This window comes from Anolis sagrei, chromosome 1 (genome assembly GCF_037176765.1).
Source record: "Anolis sagrei isolate rAnoSag1 chromosome 1, rAnoSag1.mat, whole genome shotgun sequence".
Lineage (NCBI taxonomy): Eukaryota > Metazoa > Chordata > Lepidosauria > Squamata > Dactyloidae > Anolis > Anolis sagrei.
In genome coordinates, this window is record NC_090021.1 from 162,141,706 (window position 1) to 162,169,190 (window position 27,485).

Sequence of the window (27,485 nt, forward strand, 5' to 3'; positions counted from 1 at the left end):
GGGAAATGATCAAAGTCGAAAACTGTCATTCTTGAAGTTACTTGACTCTCTGGGACACCGTTTCCGATTCCAATGTAAAACTAATGGGAAACGATCAAATAGGCGAAAACTGACATTCTTTCAGTTAATTGACTCTCTGGGACACGGTTTGCGATTCAAATGTAAAACTAATGGGAAATGATCAAATAGGCGAAAACTGACATTCTTGTAGTTACTTGACTCTCTGGGACACCGTTTGCTATTCCAATGTAAAACTAATGGGAAATGACCAAATAGGCAAAAACGGACATTCTTGCAGTTACTTGACTCTCTGGGACACAGTTTGCGATTCCAATGTAAAACTATTGGGAAATGATCAAATAAGCGAAAAGTGACATTCTTGCAGTTGCTTGACTCTCTGGGACAAAGTTTGCGATTCCAATGTAAAACTAATGGGAAACGACCAAATAGGCAAAAACTGACATTCTTGCAGTTACTTGACTCTCTGGGACACAGTTTGCGATTCCAATGTAAAACTAATGGGAAACGATCAAATAGGCGAAAACTGACATTCTTGCAGTTATTTGACTCTCTGGGACAAAGTTTGCGATTCCAATGTAAAACTAATGGGAAATTATCAAATAGGCGAAAACTGACATTCTTGCAGTTACTTGACTCTCTGGGACACAGTTTGCGATTCCAATGTACAACTAATGGGAAATGATCAAATAGGCGAAAACTGACATTCTTGCAGTTACTTGACTCTCTGGGACACAGTTGGTGATTCCAATGTAAAACTAATGGGAAATGATCAAATAGGCGAAAACTGACATTCTTGCAGTTACTTGACTCTCTGGGACAAAGTTTGCGATTCCAATTTAAAACTAATGGGAAATGACCAAGTAGGCGAAAACTGACATTCTTGCAGTTATTTGACTCTCTTGGACAAAGGTTGCAATTCCAATGCAAAACTAATGGGAAACGACCAAATAGGCGAAAACTGACATTCTTGCAGTTACTTGACTCTCTGGGACACAGTTTGCGATTCCAATGTAAAACTAATGGGAAACGATCAAATAGGCGAAAACTGACATTCTTGCAGTTACTTGACTCTCTGGGACACAGTTTGCGATTCCAATGTAAACCTAATGAAAATGATTAAATACGCGAAGACTGACATGCTTGCAGTTACTTGACTCTCTGGGACACAGTTTGCTATTCCAATGTAAAACTAATGGGAAACGATCAAATACGCGAAAACTGACATTCTTGCAATTACTTGACTCTCTGGGACACCGATTGCGATTCCAACGTAAAACTAATGGTAAATGATCAAATATGCGAAAACTGACATTCTTGCAGTTACTTGACTCTCTGGGACACAGTTTGCGATTCCAATGTAAAACTAATGGTAAATGATCAAATAGGCGAAAACTGACATTCTTGCAGTTACTTGTCTCTCTGGGACAAAGTTTGCGATTCCAAGGTAAAAGTAATGGGAAATGATCAAATAGGCGAAAACTGACATTCTTGCAGTTACTTGACTCTCTGGGACACAGTTTGCGATTCCAATATAAAACTAATGGGAAATTATCAAATAGGCGAAAACTGACATTCTTGCAGTTACTTGACTCACTGGGACAAAGTTTGCGATTCTAAGGTAAAACGAAAGGGATATCACCAAATAGGCAAAAACGGACATTCTTGCAGTTACTTGACTCTCTGGGACACCGTTTGCGATTCCAATGTAACACTAATGTGAAATGATCAAATATGCGCAAACTGACATTCTTGCAGTTACTTGACTCTCTGGGACAAAATTTGCGATTCCAATGTAAAACTAATGGGAAATGATCAAATAGGCGAAAACAGACATTCTTGCAGTTACTTGACTCGCTGGGACACAGTTTGCGATTCCAATGTAAAACTAATGGGAAATGATCAAATAGGCGAAAACTGACATTCTTGCAGTTACTTGACTCTCTGGGACACAGTTTGCGATTCCAATGTAAAACTAATGGGAAATGATCAAATAGGCGAAAACCGACATTCTTGCAGTTACTTGACTCTCTGGGACACCGTTTGCGATTCCAATGTAAAACTAATGGGAAACGATCAAATAGGCGAGAACTGACATTCTTGCAGTTACTTGACTCTCTGGGACACGGTTTGCGATTCCAATGTAAAACTAATGGGAAATGATCAAATAGGCGAAAACTGACATTCTTGCAGTTACTTGACTCTCTCGGACAAAATTTGCGATTCCAATGTAAAACTAATGGGAAATGATCAAATAGGCGAAAACTAACATTCTTGCAGTTACTTGACTCTCTGGGACACAGTTTGCGATTCCAATGTAAAACTAATGGGAAATGATCAAAGTCGAAAACTGTCATTCTTGAAGTTACTTGACTCTCTGGGACACCGTTTCCGATTCCAATGTAAAACTAATGGGAAACGATCAAATAGGCGAAAACTGACATTCTTGCAGTTAATTGACTCTCTGGGACACGGTTTGCGATTCCAATGTAAAACTAATGGGAAATGATCAAATAGGCGAAAACTGACATTCTTGTAGTTACTTGACTCTCTGGGACACCGTTTGCGATTCCAATGTAAAACTAATGGGAAATGACCAAATAGGCAAAAACGGACATTCTTGCAGTTACTTGACTCTCTGGGACACAGTTTGCGATTCCAATGTAAACCTAATGGGAAATGATTAAATAGGCGAAGACTGACATGCTTGCAGTTATTTGACTCTCTGGAACACAGTTTGCGATTCCAATGTAACACTAATGGGAAATGATCAAATAGGCGAAAACTGACATTCTTGAAAATACTTGACTCTCTGGGACACAGTTTGCGATTCCAATGTAAACCTAATGGGAAATGATTAAATAGGCGAAGACTGACATGCTTGCAGTTACTTGACTCTCTGGGACACAGTTTGCGATTCCAATGTAAAACTAATGGGAAATGATCAAATAGGCGAAAACTGACATTCTTGCAGTTACTTGACTCTGGGACACAGTTTGCGATTCCAATGTAAAACTAATGGGAAATTATCAAATAGGCGAAAACTGACATGCTTGCAGTTACTTGACTCTCTGGGACACAGTTTGCGATTTCAGTGTAAAACTAATGAGAAATGATCAAATAGGCGAAAACTGACATTCTTGCAGTTACTTGACTCTCTGGGACACCGTTTGCGATTCCAATGTAAAACTAATGGGAAATGATCAAATAGGCGAAAACTGACATTCTTGCAGTTACTTGACTCTCTGGGACACAGTTTGCGATTACAATGTAAAACTAATGGGAAATGACCAAATAGGCGAAAACTTACATTCTTGCAGTTACTTGACTCTCTGGGACAAAGTATGTGATTCCAATGTAAAACTAATGGGAAATGATCAAATAGGCGAAAACCGACATTCTTGCAGTTACTTGACTCTCTGGGACACAGTTTGCGATTCCAATGTAAACCTAATGAAAATGATTAAATACTCGAAGACTGACATGCTTGCAGTTACTTGACTCTCTGGGGCACAGTTTGCGATTCCAATGTAAAACTAATGGGAAATGACCAAATAGGCGAAAACTGACATTCTTGCAGTTACTTGACTCTCTGGGACACAGTTTGCGATTCCAATGTAAAATTAATGGGAAATGATCAAATAGACGAAAACTGACATTCTTGCAGTTACTTGACTCTCTGGGACACAGTTTGCGATTTCAATGTAAAACTAATGGGAAACGATCAAATAGGCAAAAACTGACATTCTTGCAGTTACTTGACTCTCTGGGACACAGTTGGCGATTCCAATGTAAAACTAATGGGAAATGATCAAATAGGCGAAAACTGACATTGTTGAAGTTACTTGACTCTCTGGGACACCGTTTGCGATCCCAATGTAAAACTAATGGGAAATGACCAAATAGGCGAAAACTGACATTCTTGCAGTTATTTGACTCTCTTGGACAAAGATTGCAATTCCAATGCAAAACTAATGGGAAACGACCAAATAGGCGAAGACTGACATGCTTGCAGTTACTTGACTCTCTGGGACACCGTTTGCGATTCCAATTTAAAACTAATGGGAAATGATCAAATAGGCGAAAACTGACATTCTTGCAGTTACTTGACTCTCTGGGACACAGTTTGCGATTCCAATGTAAAACTAATGGGAAATAATCAAATAGGTGAAAACTGACATGCTTGCAGTTACTTGACTCTCTGGGACACAGTTTGCGATTCCAATGTAAACCTAATGGGAAATGATTAAATAGGCGAAGACTGACATGCTTGCAGTTACTTGACTCTCTGGGACACAGTTTGCGATTCCAATGTAAAACTAATGGGAAATGATCAAATAGGCGAAAACTGACATTCTTGAAGTTACTTGTCTCTCTGGGACACAGTTTGCGATTCCAATGTAAAACTAATGGGAAATGACCAAATGGGCGAAAACTGACATTCTTGCAGTTACTTGTCTCTCTGGGTCACAGTTTGCGATTCCAATGTAAAACTATTGGGAAATGATCAAATAAGCGAAAACTGACATTCTTGCAGTTGCTTGACTCTCTGGGACAAAGTTTGCGATTCCAATGTAAAACTAATGGGAAACGACCAAATAGGCAAAAACTGACATTCTTGCAGTTACTTGACTCTCTGGGACACAGTTTGCGATTCCAATGTAAAACTAATGGGAAACGATCAAATAGGCGAAAACTGTCATTCTTGCAGTTATTTGACTCTCTGGGACAAAGTTTGCGATTCCAATGTAAAACTAATGGGAAATTATCAAATAGGCGAAAACTGACATTCTTGCAGTTACTTGACTCTGGGACACAGTTTGCGATTCCAATGTAAAACTAATGGGAAATTATCAAATAGGCGAAAACTGACATGCTTGCAGTTACTTGACTCTCTGGGACACAGTTTGTGATTTCAGTGTAAAACTAATGAGAAATGATCAAATAGGCGAAAACTGACTTTCTTGCAGTTACTTGACTCCCTGGGACACAGTTTGCGATTCCAATATAAAACTAATGGGAAATGATGAAATAGGCGAAAACTGACATTCTTGCAGTTACTTGACTCTCTGGGACACCGTTTGCGATTCCAATGTAAAACTAATGGGAAATGATCAAATAGGCGAAAACTGACATTCTTGCAGTTACTTGACTCTCTGGGACACAGTTTGCGATTACAATGTAAAACTAATGGGAAATGACCAAATAGGCGAAAACTTACATTCTTGCAGTTACTTGACTCTCTGGGACAAAGTATGTGATTCCAATGTAAAACTAATGGGAAATGATCAAATAGACGAAAACCGACATTCTTGCAGTTACTTGACTCTCTGGGACACAGTTTGCGATTCCAATGTAAACCTAATGGGAAATGACCAAATAGGAGAAAACTGACATGCTTGCAGTTACTTGACTCTCTGGGGCACAGTTTGCGATTCCAATGTAAAACTAATGGGAAATGACCAAATAGGCGAAAACTGACATTCTTGCAGTTACTTGACTCTCTGGGACACAGTTTGCGATTCCAATGTAAAATTAATGGGAAATGATCAAATAGACGAAAACTGACATTCTTGCAGTTACTTGACTCTCTGGGACACAGTTTGCGATTTCAATGTAAAACTAATGGGAAACGATCAAATAGGCAAAAACTGACATTCTTGCAGTTACTTGACTCTCTGGGACACAATTGGCGATTCCAATGTAAAACTAATGGGAAATGATCAAATAGGCGAAAACTGACATTGTTGAAGTTACTTGACTCTCTGGGACACCGTTTGCGATCCCAATGTAAAACTAATGGGAAATGACCAAATAGGCGAAAACTGACATTCTTGCAGTTATTTGACTCTCTTGGACAAAGATTGCAATTCCAATGCAAAACTAATGGGAAACGACCAAATAGGCGAAGACTGACATGCTTGCAGTTACTTGACTCTCTGGGACACCGTTTGCGATTCCAATTTAAAACTAATGGGAAATGAGCAAATAGGCGAAAACTGACATTCTTGCAGTTACTTGACTCTCTGGGACACAGTTTGCGATTCCAATGTAAAACTAATGGGAAATAATCAAATAGGTGAAAACTGACATGCTTGCAGTTACTTGACTCTCTGGGACACAGTTTGCGATTCCAATGTAAACCTAATGGGAAATGATTAAATAGGCGAAGACTGACATGCTTGCAGTTACTTGACTCTCTGGGACACAGTTTGCGATTCCAATATAAAACTAATGGGAAATGATCAAATAGGCGAAAACTGACATTCTTGCAGTTACTTGACTCTCTGGGACACAGTTTGCGATTCCAATGTAAAACTAAGGGGAAATGACCAAATAGGAGAAAACTGACATGCTTGCAGTTACTTGACTCTCTAGGACACAGTTTGCGATTCCAATGTAAACCTAATGGGAAATGATTAAATAGGCGAAGACTGACATGCTTGCAGTTACTTGACTCTCTGGGACACAGTTTGCGATTCCAATGTAAAACTAATGGGAAATGATCAAATAGGCGAAAACTGACATTCTTGAAGTTACTTGTCTCTCTGGGACACAGTTTGCGATTCCAATGTAAAACTAATGGGAAATGACCAAATGGGCGAAAACTGACATTCTTGCAGTTACTTGTCTCTCTGGGTCACAGTTTGCGATTCCAATGTAAAACTATTGGGAAATGATCAAATAAGCGAAAACTGACATTCTTGCAGTTGCTTGACTCTCTGGGACAAAGTTTGCGATTCCAATGTAAAACTAATGGGAAACGACCAAATAGGCAAAAACTGACATTCTTGCAGTTACTTGACTCTCTGGGACACAGTTTGCGATTCCAATGTAAAACTAATGGGAAACGATCAAATAGGCGAAAACTGACATTCTTGCAGTTATTTGACTCTCTGGGACAAAGTTTGCGATTCCAATGTAAAACTAATGGGAAATTATCAAATAGGCGAAAACTGACATTCTTGCAGTTACTTGACTCTCTGGGACACAGTTTGCGATTCCAATGTACAACTAATGGGAAATGATCAAATAGGCGAAAACTGACATTCTTGCAGTTACTTGACTCTCTGGGACACAGTTGGTGATTCCAATGTAAAACTAATGGGAAATGATCAAATAGGTGAAAACTGACATTCTTGCAGTTACTTGACTCTCTGGGACAAAGTTTGCGATTCCAATGTAAAACTAATGGGAAATGACCAAGTAGGCGAAAACTGACATTCTTGCAGTTATTTGACTCTCTTGGACAAAGGTTGCAATTCCAATGCAAAACTAATGGGAAACGACCAAATAGGCGAAAACTGACATTCTTGCAGTTACTTGACTCTCTGGGACACAGTTTGCGATTCCAATGTAAAACTAATGGGAAACGATCAAATAGGCGAAAACTGACATTCTTGAAGTTACTTGACTCTCTGGGACACAGTTTGCGATTCCAATGTAAACCTAATGAAAATGATTAAATACGCGAAGACTGACATGCTTGCAGTTACTTGACTCTCTGGGACACAGTTTGCGATTCCAATGTCAAACTAATGGGAAACGATCAAATAGGCGAAAACTGACATTCTTGCAGTTACTTGACTCTCTGGGACACAGTTTGCGATTCCAATGTAAAACAAATGGGAAATGATCAAATAGGCGAAAACTGACATTCTTGCAGTTACTTGACTAGGACACCGTTTGCGATTCCAACGTAAAACTAATGTTAAATGATCAAATAGGCGAAAACTGACATTCTTGCAGTTACTTGACTCTCTGGGACACAGTTTGCGATTCCAATGTAAAACTAATGGTAAATGATCAAATAGGCGAAAACTGACATTCTTGCAGTTACTTGTCTCTCTGGGACAAAGTTTGCGATTCCAAGGTAAAAGTAATGGGAAATGATCAAATAGGCGAAAACTGACATTCTTGCAGTTACTTGACTCTCTGGGACACAGTTTGCGATTCCAATATAAAACTAATGGGAAATTATCAAATAGGCGAAAACTGACATTCTTGCAGTTACTTGACTCACTGGGACAAAGTTTGCGATTCCAAGGTAAAACGAAAGGGATATCACCAAATAGGCAAAAACGGACATTCTTGCAGTTACTTGACTCTCTGGGACACCGTTTGCGATTCCAATGTAAAAATAATGTGAAATGATCAAATATGCGAAAACTGACATTCTTGCAGTTACTTGCATCTCTGGGACACAGTTTGCGATTCCAATGTAAAGCTAACGGGAAATGATCAAATAGGAGAAAACTGACATTCTTGCAGTTACTTGACTCTCTGGGACACAGTTTGCGATTCCAATGTAAAACTAATGGGAAATGATCAAATAGACGAAAACTGACATTCTTGCAGTTACTTGACTCTCTGGGAAATAGTTTGCGATTCCAATGTAACACTAATGGGAAATGATCAAATAGGCGAAAACTGACATTCTTGCAGTTACTTGACTCTCTTGGACAAAGGTTGCAATTCCAATGCAAAACTAATGGGAAACGACCAAATAGGCGAAAACTGACATTCTTGCAGTTACTTGACTCTCTGGGACACAGTTTGCGATTCCAATGTAAAACTAATGGGAAACGATCAAATAGGCGAAAACTGACATTATTGCAGTTACTTGACTCTCTGGGACACAGTTTGCGATTCCAATGTAAACCTAATGAAAATGATTAAATACGCGAAGACTGACATGCTTGCAGTTACTTGACTCTCTGGGACACAGTTTGCGATTCCAATGTAAAACTAATGGGAAACGATCAAATACGCGAAAACTGACATTCTTGCAGTTACTTGACTCTCTGGGACACAGTTTGCGATTCCAATGTAAAACAAATGGGAAATGATCAAATAGGCGAAAACTGACATTCTTGCAGTTACTTGACTCTCTGGGACACCGTTTGCGATTCCAACGTAAAACTAATGGTAAATGATCAAATATGCGAAAACTGACATTCTTGCAGTTACTTGACTCTCTGGGACACAGTTTGCGATTCCAATGTAAAACTAATGGTAAATGATCAAATAGGCGAAAACTGACATTCTTGCAGTTACTTGTCTCTCTGGGACAAAGTTTGCGATTCCAAGGTAAAAGTAATGGGAAATGATCAAATTGGCGAAAACTGACATTCTTGCAGTTACTTGACTCTCTGGGACACAGTTTGCGATTCCAATATAAAACTAATGGGAAATTATCAAATAGGCGAAAACTGACATTCTTGCAGTTACTTGACTCACTGGGACAAAGTTTGCGATTCCAAGGTAAAACGAAAGGGATATCACCAAATAGGCAAAAACGGACATTCTTGCAGTTACTTGACTCTCTGGGACACCGTTTGCGATTCCAATGTAACACTAATGTGAAATGATCAAATATGCGCAAACTGACATTCTTGCAGTTACTTGACTCTCTGGGAAATAGTTTGCGATTCCAATGTAAAACTAATGGGAAATGATCAAATAGGCGAAAACTGACATTATTGCAGTTACTTGACTCTCTGGGTCACCGTTTGCGATTCCAAAGTAAAACTAATGGGAAATGATCAAATAGGCGAAAACTGACATTTTTGCAGTTACTTGACTCTGGGACACAGTTTGCGATTCCAATATAAAACTAATGGAAAATTATCAAATAGGCGAAAACTGACATTCTTGCAGTTACTTGACTCTCTGGGACACAGTTTGCGATTCCAATGAAAAACTAATGGGAAATGTTTAAATAGGCGAAAACTGACATTCTTACAGTTACTTGACTCACTGGGACAAAGTTTGGGATTCCAATGCAAAACTAATGGGAAACGACCAAATAGGCGAAAACTGACATTCTTGCAGTTACTTGACTCTCTGGGACACAGTTTGCGATTCCAATGTAAAACTAATGGGAAACGATCAAATAGGCGAAAACTGACATTCTTGCAGTTACTTGACTCTTTGGGACACAGTTTGCGATTCCAATGTAAACCTAATGAAAATGATTAAATACGCGAAGACTGACATGCTTGCAGTTACTTGACTCTCTGGGACACAGTTTGCGATTCCAATGTAAAACTAATGGGAAACGATCAAATACGCGAAAACTGACATTCTTGCAGTTACTTGACTCTCTGGGACACAGTTTGCGATTCCAATGTAAAACAAATGGGAAATGATCAAATAGGCGAAAACTGACATTCTTGCAGTTACTTGACTCTCTGGGACACCGTTTGCGATTCCAACGTAAAACTAATGGTAAATGATCAAATATGCGAAAACTGACATTCTTGCAGTTACTTGACTCTCTGGGACACAGTTTGCGATTCCAATGTAAAACTAATGGTAAATGATCAAATAGGCGAAAACTGACATTCTTGCAGTTACTTGTCTCTCTGGGACAAAGTTTGCGATTCCAAGGTAAAAGTAATGGGAAATGATCAAATTGGCGAAAACTGACATTCTTGCAGTTACTTGACTCTCTGGGACACAGTTTGCGATTCCAATATAAAACTAATGGGAAATTATCAAATAGGCGAAAACTGACATCCTTGCAGTTACTTGACTCACTGGGACAAAGTTTGCGATTCCAAGGTAAAACGAAAGGGATATCACCAAATAGGCAAAAACGGACATTCTTGCAGTTACTTGACTCTCTGGGACACCGTTTGCGATTCCAATGTAACACTAATGTGAAATGATCAAATATGCGCAAACTGACATTCTTGCAGTTACTTGACTCTCTGGGAAATAGTTTGCGATTCCAATGTAAAACTAATGGGAAATGATCAAATAGGCGAAAACTGACATTATTGCAGTTACTTGACTCTCTGGGTCACCGTTTGCGATTCCAAAGTAAAACTAATGGGAAATGATCAAATAGGCGAAAACTGACATTTTTGCAGTTACTTGACTCTGGGACACAGTTTGCGATTCCAATATAAAACTAATGGAAAATTATCAAATAGGCGAAAACTGACATTCTTGCAGTTACTTGACTCTCTGGGACACAGTTTGCGATTCCAATGAAAAACTAATGGGAAATGTTTAAATAGGCGAAAACTGACATTCTTACAGTTACTTGACTCACTGGGACAAAGTTTGCGATTCCAAGGTAAAACTAATGGGAAATGATCAAATAGGCGAAAACTGACATTCTTGCAGTTACTTGATTCTCTGGGACACAGTTTTCGATTCCAATGTAAAACTAAAGGGAAATGACCAAATAGGCGAAAACAGACATTCTTGCAGTTACTTGACTCTCTGGGACACAGTTTGCGATTCCAATGTAAAACTAATGGGAAATGACCAAATAGGCAAAAACGGACATTCTTGCAGTTACTTGACTCTCTGGGACACCATTTGCGATTCCAATGTAACACTAATGTGAAATTATCAAATAGGCGCAAACTGACATTCTTGCAGTTACTTGACTCTCTGGGAAAAAGTTTGCGATTCCAATGTAAAACTAATGGGAAATGATCAAATAGGCGAAAACTGACATTATTGCAGTTACTTGACTCTCTGGGACACAGTTTTCGATTCCAATGTAAAACTAATGGGAAATGATCAAATAGTCGAAAACTGACATTCTTGCAGTTACTTGACTCTCTGGGACAAAGTTTGCGATTCCCATGTAAAACTAATGGGAAATGACCAAGTAGGCGAAAACTGACATTCTTGCAGTTATTTGACTCTCTGGGACAAAGGTTGCAATTCCAATGCAAAACTAATGGGAAACGACCAAATAGGCGAAAACTGACATTCTTGCAGTTACTTGACTCTCTGGGACACCGTTTGCGATTCCAATATAAAACTAATGGGAAATGATCAAATAGGCGAAAACTGACATTCTTGCAGTTACTTGACTCTCTGGGACACACTTTGCGATTCCAATGTAAAACTAATGGGAAATTATCAAATAGGCGAAAACTGACATTCTTGCAGTTACTTGACTCACTGGGACAAAGTTTGCGATTCCAAGGTAAAATTAATGGGATATCACCAAATAGGCAAAAACGGACATTCTTGCAGTTACTTGACTCTCTGGGACACCGTTTGCGATTCCAATGTAACACTAATGTGAAATGATCAAATATGCGCAAACTGACATGCTTGCAGTTACTTGACTCTCTGGGACACAGTTTGCGATTCCAATGTAAAACTAATGGGAAATGATCAAAATGGCGAAAACTGACATTATTGCAGTTACTTGACTCTCTGGGTCACCGTTTGCGATTCCAAAGTAAAACTAATGGGAAATGATCAAATAGGCGAAAACTGACATTTTTGCAGTTACTTGACTCTCTGGGACACAGTTTGCAATTCCAATATAAAACTAATGGGAAATGATCAAACAGGCGAAAACTGACATTCTTGCAGTTACTTGACTCTCTGGGACACAGATTGCGATTCCAATGTAAAACTAATTGTAAATGATCAAATAGGCGAAAACTGACATTCTTGCAGTTACTTGACTCTCTGGGACACAGTTTGCGATTCCAATATAAAACTAATGGGAAATTATCAAATAGGCGAAAACTGACATTCTTGCAGTTACTTGACTCTCTGGGACACAGTTTGCGATTCCAATGAAAAACTAATGGGAAATGTTCAAATAGGCGAAAACTGACATTCTTGCAGTTACTTGACTCACTGGGACAAAGTTTGCGATTCCAAGGTAAAACTAATGGGAAATGATCAAATAGGCGAAAACTGACATTCTTGCAGTTACTTGATTCTCAGGGACACAGTTTTCGATTCCAATGTAAAACTAATGGGAAATGACCAAATAGGCGAAAACAGACATTCTTGCAGTTACTTGACTCTCTGGGACACAGTTTGCGATTCCAATGTAAAACTAATGGGAAATGACCAAATAGGCAAAAACGGACATTCTTGCAGTTACTTGACTCTCTGGGACACCATTTGCGATTCCAATGTAACACTAATGTGAAATGATCAAATAGGCGCAAACTGACATTCTTGCAGTTACTTGACTCCCTGGGAAAAAGTTTGCGATTCCAATGTAAAACTAATGGGAAATGATCAAATAGGCGAAAACTGACATTCTTGCAGTTACTTGTCTCTCTGGGACAAAGTTTGCGATTCCAAGGTAAAAGTAATGGGAAATGATCAAATTGGCGAAAACTGACATTCTTGCAGTTACTTGACTCTCTGGGACACAGTTTGCGATTCCAATATAAAACTAATGGGAAATTATCAAATAGGCGAAAACTGACATTCTTGCAGTTACTTGACTCACTGGGACAAAGTTTGCGATTCCAAGGTAAAACGAAAGGGATATCACCAAATAGGCAAAAACGGACATTCTTGCAGTTACTTGACTCTCTGGGACACCGTTTGCGATTCCAATGTAACACTAATGTGAAATGATCAAATATGCGCAAACTGACATTCTTGCAGTTACTTGACTCTCTGGGAAATAGTTTGCGATTCCAATGTAAAACTAATGGGAAATGATCAAATAGGCGAAAACTGACATTATTGCAGTTACTTGACTCTCTGGGTCACCGTTTGCGATTCCAAAGTAAAACTAATGGGAAATGATCAAATAGGCGAAAACTGACATTTTTGCAGTTACTTGACTCTGGGACACAGTTTGCGATTCCAATATAAAACTAATGGAAAATTATCAAATAGGCGAAAACTGACATTCTTGCAGTTACTTGACTCTCTGGGACACAGTTTGCGATTCCAATGAAAAACTAATGGGAAATGTTTAAATAGGCGAAAACTGACATTCTTACAGTTACTTGACTCACTGGGACAAAGTTTGGGATTCCAATGCAAAACTAATGGGAAACGACCAAATAGGCGAAAACTGACATTCTTGCAGTTACTTGACTCTCTGGGACACAGTTTGCGATTCCAATGTAAAACTAATGGGAAACGATCAAATAGGCGAAAACTGACATTCTTGCAGTTACTTGACTCTCTGGGACACAGTTTGCGATTCCAATGTAAACCTAATGAAAATGATTAAATACGCGAAGACTGACATGCTTGCAGTTACTTGACTCTCTGGGACACAGTTTGCGATTCCAATGTAAAACTAATGGGAAACGATCAAATACGCGAAAACTGACATTCTTGCAGTTACTTGACTCTCTGGGACACAGTTTGCGATTCCAATGTAAAACAAATGGGAAATGATCAAATAGGCGAAAACTGACATTCTTGCAGTTACTTGACTCTCTGGGACACCGTTTGCGATTCCAACGTAAAACTAATGGTAAATGATCAAATATGCGAAAACTGACATTCTTGCAGTTACTTGACTCTCTGGGACACAGTTTGCGATTCCAATGTAAAACTAATGGTAAATGATCAAATAGGCGAAAACTGACATTCTTGCAGTTACTTGTCTCTCTGGGACAAAGTTTGCGATTCCAAGGTAAAAGTAATGGGAAATGATCAAATTGGCGAAAACTGACATTCTTGCAGTTACTTGACTCTCTGGGACACAGTTTGCGATTCCAATATAAAACTAATGGGAAATTATCAAATAGGCGAAAACTGACATCCTTGCAGTTACTTGACTCACTGGGACAAAGTTTGCGATTCCAAGGTAAAACGAAAGGGATATCACCAAATAGGCAAAAACGGACATTCTTGCAGTTACTTGACTCTCTGGGACACCGTTTGCGATTCCAATGTAACACTAATGTGAAATGATCAAATATGCGCAAACTGACATTCTTGCAGTTACTTGACTCTCTGGGAAATAGTTTGCGATTCCAATGTAAAACTAATGGGAAATGATCAAATAGGCGAAAACTGACATTATTGCAGTTACTTGACTCTCTGGGTCACCGTTTGCGATTCCAAAGTAAAACTAATGGGAAATGATCAAATAGGCGAAAACTGACATTTTTGCAGTTACTTGACTCTGGGACACAGTTTGCGATTCCAATATAAAACTAATGGAAAATTATCAAATAGGCGAAAACTGACATTCTTGCAGTTACTTGACTCTCTGGGACACAGTTTGCGATTCCAATGAAAAACTAATGGGAAATGTTTAAATAGGCGAAAACTGACATTCTTACAGTTACTTGACTCACTGGGACAAAGTTTGCGATTCCAAGGTAAAACTAATGGGAAATGATCAAATAGGCGAAAACTGACATTCTTGCAGTTACTTGATTCTCTGGGACACAGTTTTCGATTCCAATGTAAAACTAAAGGGAAATGACCAAATAGGCGAAAACAGACATTCTTGCAGTTACTTGACTCTCTGGGACACAGTTTGCGATTCCAATGTAAAACTAATGGGAAATGACCAAATAGGCAAAAACGGACATTCTTGCAGTTACTTGACTCTCTGGGACACCATTTGCGATTCCAATGTAACACTAATGTGAAATGATCAAATAGGCGCAAACTGACATTCTTGCAGTTACTTGACTCTCTGGGAAAAAGTTTGCGATTCCAATGTAAAACTAATGGGAAATGATCAAATAGGCGAAAACTGACATTATTGCAGTTACTTGACTCTCTGGGACACAGTTTTCGATTCCAATGTAAAACTAATGGGAAATGATCAAATAGTCGAAAACTGACATTCTTGCAGTTACTTGACTCTCTGGGACAAAGTTTGCGATTCCAATGTAAAACTAATGGGAAATGACCAAGTAGGCGAAAACTGACATTCTTGCAGTTATTTGACTCTCTGGGACAAAGGTTGCAATTCCAATGCAAAACTAATGGGAAACGACCAAATAGGCGAAAACTGACATTCTTGCAGTTACTTGACTCTCAGGGACACCGTTTGCGATTCCAATATAAAACTAATGGGAAATGATCAAATAGGCGAAAACTGACATTCTTGCAGTTACTTGACTCTCTGGGACACACTTTGCGATTCCAATGTAAAACTAATGGGAAATTATCAAATAGGCGAAAACTGACATTCTTGCAGTTACTTGACTCACTGGGACAAAGTTTGCGATTCCAAGGTAAAATTAATGGGATATCACCAAATAGGCAAAAACGGACATTCTTGCAGTTACTTGACTCTCTGGGACACCGTTTGCGATTCCAATGTAACACTAATGTGAAATGATCAAATATGCGCAAACTGACATGCTTGCAGTTACTTGACTCTCTGGGACACAGTTTGCGATTCCAATGTAAAACTAATGGGAAATGATCAAAATGGCGAAAACTGACATTATTGCAGTTACTTGACTCTCTGGGTCACCGTTTGCGATTCCAAAGTAAAACTAATGGGAAATGATCAAATAGGCGAAAACTGACATTTTTGCAGTTACTTGACTCTCTGGGACACAGTTTGCAATTCCAATATAAAACTAATGGGAAATGATCAAACAGGCGAAAACTGACATTCTTGCAGTTACTTGACTCTCTGGGACACAGATTGCGATTCCAATGTAAAACTAATTGTAAATGATCAAATAGGCGAAAACTGACATTCTTGCAGTTACTTGACTCTCTGGGACACAGTTTGCGATTCCAATATAAAACTAATGGGAAATTATCAAATAGGCGAAAACTGACATTCTTGCAGTTACTTGACTCTCTGGGACACAGTTTGCGATTCCAATGAAAAACTAATGGGAAATGTTCAAATAGGCGAAAACTGACATTCTTGCAGTTACTTGACTCACTGGGACAAAGTTTGCGATTCCAAGGTAAAACTAATGGGAAATGATCAAATAGGCGAAAACTGACATTCTTGCAGTTACTTGATTCTCAGGGACACAGTTTTCGATTCCAATGTAAAACTAATGGGAAATGACCAAATAGGCGAAAACAGACATTCTTGCAGTTACTTGACTCTCTGGGACACAGTTTGCGATTCCAATGTAAAACTAATGGGAAATGACCAAATAGGCAAAAACGGACATTCTTGCAGTTACTTGACTCTCTGGGACACCATTTGCGATTCCAATGTAACACTAATGTGAAATGATCAAATAGGCGCAAACTGACATTCTTGCAGTTACTTGACTCCCTGGGAAAAAGTTTGCGATTCCAATGTAAAACTAATGGGAAATGATCAAATAGGCGAAAACTGACATTATTGCAGTTACTTGACTCTCTGGGACACAGTTTGCGATTCCAATGTAAAACTAATGGGAAATGATCAAATAGTCGAAAACTGACATTCTTGCAGTTACTTGACTCTCTGGGACAAAGTTTGCGATTCCAATGTAAAACTAATGGGAAATGACCAAGTAGGCGAAAACTGACATTCTTGCAGTTATTTGACTCTCTGGGACAAAGGTTGCAATTCCAATGCAAAACTAATGGGAAACGACCAAATAGGCGAAAACTGACATTCTTGAAGTTACTTGACTCTCTGGGACAAAGTTTGCGATTCCAAGGTAAAACTAATGGGAAATGATCAAATAGGCGAAAACTGACATTCTTGCAGTTACTTGATTCTCTGGGACACAGTTTTCGATTCCAATGTAAAACTAAAGGGAAATGACCAAATAGGCGAAAACAGACATTCTTGCAGTTACTTGACTCTCTGGGACACAGTTTGCGATTCCAATGTAAAACTAATGGGAAATGACCAAATAGGCAAAAACGGACATTCTTGCAGTTACTTGACTCTCTGGGACACCATTTGCGATTCCAATGTAACACTAATGTGAAATGATCAAATAGGCGCAAACTGACATTCTTGCAGTTACTTGACTCTCTGGGAAAAAGTTTGCGATTCCAATGTAAAACTAATGGGAAATGATCAAATAGGCGAAAACTGACATTATTGCAGTTACTTGACTCTCTGGGACACAGTTTTCGATTCCAATGTAAAACTAATGGGAAATGATCAAATAGTCGAAAACTGACATTCTTGCAGTTACTTGACTCTCTGGGACAAAGTTTGCGATTCCAATGTAAAACTAATGGGAAATGACCAAGTAGGCGAAAACTGACATTCTTGCAGTTATTTGACTCTCTGGGACAAAGGTTGCAATTCCAATGCAAAACTAATGGGAAACGACCAAATATGCGCAAACTGACATGCTTGCAGTTACTTGACTCTCTGGGACACAGTTTGCGATTCCAATGTAAAACTAATGGGAAATGATCAAAATGGCGAAAACTGACATTATTGCAGTTACTTGACTCTCTGGGTCACCGTTTGCGATTCCAAAGTAAAACTAATGGGAAATGATCAAATAGGCGAAAACTGACATTTTTGCAGTTACTTGACTCTCTGGGACACAGTTTGCAATTCCAATATAAAACTAATGGGAAATGATCAAACAGGCGAAAACTGACATTCTTGCAGTTACTTGACTCTCTGGGACACAGATTGCGATTCCAATGTAAAACTAATTGTAAATGATCAAATAGGCGAAAACTGACATTCTTGCAGTTACTTGACTCTCTGGGACACAGTTTGCGATTCCAATATAAAACTAATGGGAAATTATCAAATAGGCGAAAACTGACATTCTTGCAGTTACTTGACTCACTGGGACAAAGTTTGCGATTCCAAGGTAAAACTAATGGGAAATGATCAAATAGGCGAAAACTGACATTCTTGCAGTTACTTGATTCTCAGGGACACAGTTTTCGATTCCAATGTAAAACTAATGGGAAATGACCAAATAGGCGAAAACAGACATTCTTGCAGTTACTTGACTCTCTGGGACACAGTTTGCGATTCCAATGTAAAACTAATGGGAAATGACCAAATAGGCAAAAACGGACATTCTTGCAGTTACTTGACTCTCTGGGACACCATTTGCGATTCCAATGTAACACTAATGTGAAATGATCAAATAGGCGCAAACTGACATTCTTGCAGTTACTTGACTCCCTGGGAAAAAGTTTGCGATTCCAATGTAAAACTAATGGGAAATGATCAAATAGGCGAAAACTGACATTATTGCAGTTACTTGACTCTCTGGGACACAGTTTGCGATTCCAATGTAAAACTAATGGGAAATGATCAAATAGTCGAAAACTGACATTCTTGCAGTTACTTGACTCTCTGGGACAAAGTTTGCGATTCCAATGTAAAACTAATGGGAAATGACCAAGTAGGCGAAAACTGACATTCTTGCAGTTATTTGACTCTCTGGGACAAAGGTTGCAATTCCAATGCAAAACTAATGGGAAACGACCAAATAGGCGAAAACTGACATTCTTGAAGTTACTTGACTCTCTGGGACAAAGTTTGCGATTCCAAGGTAAAACTAATGGGAAATGATCAAATAGGCGAAAACTGACATTCTTGCAGTTACTTGATTCTCTGGGACACAGTTTTCGATTCCAATGTAAAACTAAAGGGAAATGACCAAATAGGCGAAAACAGACATTCTTGCAGTTACTTGACTCTCTGGGACACAGTTTGCGATTCCAATGTAAAACTAATGGGAAATGACCAAATAGGCAAAAACGGACATTCTTGCAGTTACTTGACTCTCTGGGACACCATTTGCGATTCCAATGTAACACTAATGTGAAATGATCAAATAGGCGCAAACTGACATTCTTGCAGTTACTTGACTCTCTGGGAAAAAGTTTGCGATTCCAATGTAAAACTAATGGGAAATGATCAAATAGGCGAAAACTGACATTATTGCAGTTACTTGACTCTCTGGGACACAGTTTTCGATTCCAATGTAAAACTAATGGGAAATGATCAAATAGTCGAAAACTGACATTCTTGCAGTTACTTGACTCTCTGGGACAAAGTTTGCGATTCCAATGTAAAACTAATGGGAAATGACCAAGTAGGCGAAAACTGACATTCTTGCAGTTATTTGACTCTCTGGGACAAAGGTTGCAATTCCAATGCAAAACTAATGGGAAACGACCAAATAGGCGAAAACTGACATTCTTGAAGTTACTTGACTCTCTGGGACACAGTTTGCGATTCCAATGTAAAACTAATGGGAAACGATCAAATAGGCGAAAACTGACATTCTTGCAGTTACTTGACTCTCTGGGACACCGTTTGCGATTCCAATATAAAACTAATGGGAAATGATCAAATAGGCGAAAACTGACATTCTTGCAGTTACTTGACTCTCTGGGACACACTTTGCGATTCCAATGTAAAACTAATGGGAAATTATCAAATAGGCGAAAACTGACATTCTTGCAGTTACTTGACTCACTGGGACAAAGTTTGCGATTCCAAGGTAAAACTAATGGGATATCACCAAATAGGCAAAAACGGACATTCTTGCAGTTACTTGACTCTCTGGGACACCGTTTGCGATTCCAATGTAACACTAATGTGAAATGATCAAATATGCGCAAACTGACATGCTTGCAGTTACTTGACTCTCTGGGACACAGTTTGCGATTCCAATGTAAAACTAATGGGAAATGATCAAAATGGCGAAAACTGACATTATTGCAGTTACTTGACTCTCTGGGTCACCGTTTGCGATTCCAAATTAAAACTAATGGGAAATGATCAAATAGGCGAAAACTGACATTTTTGCAGTTACTTGACTCTCTGGGACACAGTTTGCAATTCCAATATAAAACTAATGGGAAATGATCAAACAGGCGAAAACTGACATTCTTGCAGTTACTTGACTCTCTGGGACACAGATTGCGATTCCAATGTAAAACTAATTGTAAATGATCAAATAGGCGAAAACTGACATTCTTGCAGTTACTTGACTCTCTGGGACACAGTTTGCGATTCCAATATAAAACTAATGGGAAATTATCAAATAGGCGAAAACTGACATTCTTGCAGTTACTTGACTCTCTGGGACACAGTTTGCGATTCCAATGAAAAACTAATGGGAAATGTTCAAATAGGCGAAAACTGACATTCTTGCAGTTACTTGACTCACTGGGACAAAGTTTGCGATTCCAAGGTAAAACTAATGGGAAATGATCAAATAGGCGAAAACTGACATTCTTGCAGTTACTTGATTCTCAGGGACACAGTTTTCGATTCCAATGTAAAACTAATGGGAAATGACCAAATAGGCGAAAACAGACATTCTTGCAGTTACTTGACTCTCTGGGACACAGTTTGCGATTCCAATGTAAAACTAATGGGAAATGACCAAATAGGCAAAAACGGACATTCTTGCAGTTACTTGACTCTCTGGGACACCATTTGCGATTCCAATGTAACACTAATGTGAAATGATCAAATAGGCGCAAACTGACATTCTTGCAGTTACTTGACTCTCTGGGAAAAAGTTTGCGATTCCAATGTAAAACTAATGGGAAATGATCAAATAGGCGAAAACTGACATTATTGCAGTTACTTGACTCTCTGGGACACAGTTTGCGATTCCAATGTAAAACTAATGGGAAATGATCAAATAGTCGAAAACTGACATTCTTGCAGTTACTTGACTCTCTGGGACAAAGTTTGCGATTCCAATGTAAAACTAATGGGAAATGACCAAGTAGGCGAAAACTGACATTCTTGCAGTTATTTGACTCTCTGGGACAAAGGTTGCAATTCCAATGCAAAACTAATGTGAAACGACCAAATAGGCGAAAACTGACATTCTTGCAGTTACTTGACTCTCTGGGACACAGTTTGCGATTCCAATGTAAAACTAATGGGAAACGATCAAATAGGCGAAAACTGACATTCTTGCAGTTACTTGACTCTCTGGGACACCGTTTGCGATTCCAATATAAAACTAATGGGAAATGATCAAATAGGCGAAAACTGACATTATTGCAGTTACTTGACTCTCTGGGACACACTTTGCGATTCCAATGTAAAACTAATGGGAAATGATCAAATAGGCGAAAACTGACATTCTTGCAGTTACTTGACTCTCTGGGACACAGATTGCGATTCCAATGTAAAACTAATGGGAAATGATCAAATAGGCGAAAACTGACATTCTTGCAGTTACTTGTCTCTCTGTGACAAAGTTTGCGATTCCAAGGTAAAACTAATGGGAAATGATCAAATAGGCGAAAACGGACATTCTTGCAGTTACTTGACTCTCTGGGACAAAGTTTGCGATTCCAATGTAAAACTAATGAGAAATGATCAAATAGGCGAAAACTAACATTCTTGCAGTTACTTGACTCTCTGTGACACAGTTTGCGATTCCAATGTAAAACTAATGGGAAATGATCAAATAGGCGAAAACTGACATTCTTGCAGTTACTTGTCTCTCTGGGACAAAGTTTGCGATTCCAAGGTAAAAGTAATGGGAAATGATCAAATAGGCGAAAACTGACATTCTTGCAGTTACTTGACTCTCTGGGACACAGTTTGCGATTCCAATATAAAACTAATGGGAAATTATCAAATAGGCGAAAACTGACATTCTTGCAGTTACTTGACTCTCTGGGACAAAGTTTGCGATTCCAAGGTAAAACTAATGGGATATCACCAAATAGGCAAAAACGGACATTCTTGCAGTTACTTGACTCTCTGGGACACCGTTTGCGATTCCAATATAAAACTAATGGGAAATGATCAAATAGGCGAAAACTGACATTCTTGCAGTTACTTGACTCTCTGGGACACACTTTGCGATTCCAATGTAAAACTAATGGGAAATTATCAAATAGGCGAAAACTGACATTCTTGCAGTTACTTGACTCACTGGGACAAAGTTTGCGATTCCAAGGTAAAACTAATGGGATATCACCAAATAGGCAAAAACGGACATTCTTGCAGTTACTTGACTCTCTGGGACACCGTTTGCGATTCCAATGTAACACTAATGTGAAATGATCAAATATGCGCAAACTGACATTCTTGCAGTTACTTGACTCTCTGGGAAATAGTTTGCGATTCCAATGTAAAACTAATGGGAAATGATCAAATAGGCGAAAACTGACATTATTGCAGTTACTTGACTCTCTGGGTCACCGTTTACGATTCCAAAGTAAAACTAATGGGAAATGATCAAATAGGCGAAAACTGACATTTTTGCAGTTACTTGACTCTCTGGGACACAGTTTGCAATTCCAATATAAAACTAATGGGAAATGATCAAACAGGCGAAAACTGACATTCTTGCAGTTACTTGACTCTCTGGGACACAGATTGCGATTCCAATGTAAAACTAATTGTAAATGATCAAATAGGCGAAAACTGACATTCTTGCAGTTACTTGACTCTCTGGGACACAGTTTGCGATTCCAATATAAAACTAATGGGAAATTATCAAATAGGCGAAAACTGACATTCTTGCAGTTACTTGACTCTCTGGGACACAGTTTGCGATTCCAATGAAAAACTAATGGGAAATGTTCAAATAGGCGAAAACTGACATTCTTGCAGTTACTTGACTCACTGGGACAAAGTTTGCGATTCCAAGGTAAAACTAATGGGAAATGATCAAATAGGCGAAAACTGACATTCTTGCAGTTACTTGATTCTCTGGGACACAGTTTGCGATTCCAATGTAAAACTAAAGGGAAATGACCAAATAGGCGAAAACAGACATTCTTGCAGTTACTTGACTCTCTGGGACACAGTTTGCGATTCCAATGTAAAACTAATGGGAAATGACCAAATAGGCAAAAACGGACATTCTTGCAGTTACTTGACTCTCTGGGACACCATTTGCGATTCCAATGTAACACTAATGTGAAATGATCAAATAGGCGCAAACTGACATTCTTGCAGTTACTTGACTCTCTGGGAAAAAGTTTGCGATTCCAATGTAAAACTAATGGGAAATGATCAAATAGGCGAATACTGACATTATTGCAGTTACTTGACTCTCTGGGACACAGTTTGCGATTCCAATGTAAAACTAATGGGAAATGATCAAATAGTCGAAAACTGACATTCTTGCAGTTACTTGACTCTCTGGGACAAAGTTTGCGATTCCAAGGTAAAAGTAATGGGAAATGATCAAATAGGCGAAAACTGACATTCTTGCAGTTACTTGTCTCTCTGGGACAAAGTTTGCGATTCCAAGGTAAAAGTAATGGGAAATGATCAAATAGGCGAAAACTGACATTCTTGCAGTTACTTGACTCTCTGGGACACAGTTTGCGATTCCAATATAAAACTAATGGGAAATTATCAAATAGGCGAAAACTGACATTCTTGCAGTTACTTGACTCACTGGGACAAAGTTTGCGATTCCAAGGTAAAACTAATGGGATATCACCAAATAGGCAAAAACGGACATTCTTGCAGTTACTTGACTCTCTGGGACACCGTTTGCGATTCCAATGTAACAATGTGAAATGATCAAATATGCGCAAACTGACATTCTTGCAGTTACTTGACTCTCTGGGAAATAGTTTGCGATTCCAATGTAAAACTAATGGGAAATGATCAAATAGGCGAAAACTGACATTATTGCAGTTACTTGACTCTCTGGGTCACCGTTTGCGATTCCAAAGTAAAACTAATGGTAAATGATCAAATATGCGAAAACTGACATTTTTGCAGTTACTTGACTCTCTGGGACACAGTTTGCAATTCCAATATAAAACTAATGGGAAATGATCAAACAGGCGAAAACTGACATTCTTGCAGTTACTTGACTCTCTGGGACACAGATTGCGATTCCAATGTAAAACTAATTGTAAATGATCAAATAGGCGAAAACTGACATTCTTGCAGTTACTTGACTCTCTGGGACACAGTTTGCGATTCCAATATAAAACTAATGGGAAATTATCAAATAGGCGAAAACTGACATTCTTGCAGTTACTTGACTCTCTGGGACACAGTTTGCGATTCCAATGAAAAACTAATGGGAAATGTTAAAATAGGCGAAAACTGACATTCTTGCAGTTACTTGACTCACTGGGACAAAGTTTGCGATTCCAAGGTAAAACTAATGGGAAATGATCAAATAGGCGCAAACTGACATTCTTGCAGTTACTTGACTCTCTGGGACACAGTTTGCAATTCCAACATAAAACTAATGGGAAATGATCAAACAGGCGAAAACTGACATTCTTGCAGTTACTTGATTCTCTGGGACACAGTTTTCGATTCCAATGTAAAACTAAAGGGAAATGACCAAATAGGCGAAAACAGACATTCTTGCAGTTACTTGACTCTCTGGGACACAGTTTGCGATTCCAATGTAAAACTAATGGGAAACGACCAAATAGGCGAAAACTGACATTCTTGCAGTTACTTGACTCTCTGGGACACAGTTTGCGATTCCAATGTAAAACTAATGGGAAACGATCAAATAGGCGAAAACTGACATTCTTGCAGTTACTTGACTCTCTGGGACACCGTTTGCGATTCCAATATAAAACTAATGGGAAATGATCAAATAGGCGAAAACTGACATTATTGCAGTTACTTGACTCTCTGGGACACACTTTGCGATTCCAATGTAAAACTAATGGGAAATGATCAAATAGGCGAAAACTGACATTCTTGCAGTTACTTGACTCTCTGGGACACAGATTGTGATTCCAATGTAAAACTAATGGGAAATGATCAAATAGGCGAAAACTGACATTCTTGCAGTTACTTGTCTCTCTGGGACAAAGTTTGCGATTCCAAGGTAAAACTAATGGGAAATGATCAAATAGGCGAAAACGGACATTCTTGCAGTTACTTGACTCTCTGGGACACAGTTTGCGATTCCAATATAAAACTAATGGGAAATGATCAAATAGGCGAAAACTGTCATTCTTGCAGTTACTTGACTCTCTGGGACAAAGTTTGCGATTCCAATGTAAAACTAATGGGAAATGACCAAGTAGGCGAAAACTGACATTCTTGCAGTTATTTGACTCTCTGGGACAAAGTTTGCGATTCCAAGGTAAAAGTAATGGGAAACGACCAAATAGGCGAAAACTGACATTCTTGCAGTTACTTGACTCTCTGGGACACAGTTTGCGATTCCAATATAAAACTAATGGGAAATTATCAAATAGGCGAAAACTGACATTCTTGCAGTTACTTGACTCACTGGGACAAAGTTTGCGATTCCAAGGTAAAACTAATGGGATATCACCAAATAGGCAAAAACGGACATTCTTGCAGTTACTTGACTCTCTGGGACACCGTTTGCGATTCCAATGTAACACTAATGTGAAATGATCAAATATGCGCAAACTGACATTCTTGCAGTTACTTGACTCTCTGGGAAATAGTTTGCGATTCCAATGTAAAACTAATGGGAAATGATCAAATAGGCGAAAACTGACATTATTGCAGTTACTTGACTCTCTGGGTCACCGTTTGCGATTCCAAAGTAAAACTAATGGGAAATGATCAAATAGGCGAAAACTGACATTTTTGCAGTTACTTGACTCTCTGGGACACAGTTTGCAATTCCAATATAAAACTAATGGGAAATGATCAAACAGGCGAAAACTGACATTCTTGCAGTTACTTGACTCTCTGGGACACAGATTGCGATTCCAATGTAAAACTAATTGTAAATGATCAAATAGGCGAAAACTGACATTCTTGCAGTTACTTGACTCTCTGGGACACAGTTTGCGATTCCAATATAAAACTAATGGGAAATTATCAAATAGGCGAAAACTGACATTCTTGCAGTTACTTGACTCTCTGGGACACAGTTTGCGATTCCAATGAAAAACTAATGGGAAATGTTCAAATAGGCGAAAACTGACATTCTTGCAGTTACTTGACTCACTGGGACAAAGTTTGCGATTCCAAGGTAAAACTAATGGGAAATGATCAAATAGGCGCAAACTGACATTCTTGCAGTTACTTGACTCTCTGGGACACAGTTTGCAATTCCAATATAAAACTAATGGGAAATGATCAAACAGGCGAAAACTGACATTCTTGCAGTTACTTGATTCTCTGGGACACAGTTTTCGATTCCAATGTAAAACTAAAGGGAAATGACCAAATAGGCGAAAACTGACATTCTTGCAGTTACTTGACTCTCTGGGAAAAAGTTTGAGATTCCAATGTAAAACTAATGGGAAATGATCAAATAGACGAAAACTGACATTATTGCAGTTACTTGACTCTCTGGGACACAGTTTGCGATTCCAAGGTAAAACTAATGGGAAATGATCAAATAGTCGAAAACTGACATTCTTGCAGTTACTTGACTCTCTGGGACAAAGTTTGCGATTCCAATGTAAAACTAATGGGAAATGACCAAGTAGGCGAAAACTGACATTCTTGCAGTTATTTGACTCTCTGGGACAAAGGTTGCAATTCCAATGCAAAACTAATGGGAAACGACCAAATAGGCGAAAACTGACATTCTTGCAGTTACTTGACTCTCTGGGACACAGTTTGCGATTCCAATGTAAAACTAATGGGAAACGATCAAATAGGCGAAAACTGACATTCTTGCAGTTACTTGACTCTCTGGGACACAGTTTGCAATTCCAATGTAAAGCTAATGGGAAATGATCAAATAGGAGAAAACTGACATTCTTGCATTTACTTGACTCTCAGGGACACAGTTTGCGATTCCAATGTAAAACTAATGGGAAATGATCAAATAGGCGAAAACCGACATTCTTGCAGTTACTTGACTCTCTGGGACACCGTTTGCCATTCCAATGTAAAACTAATGGGAAATGATCAAATAGGCGAA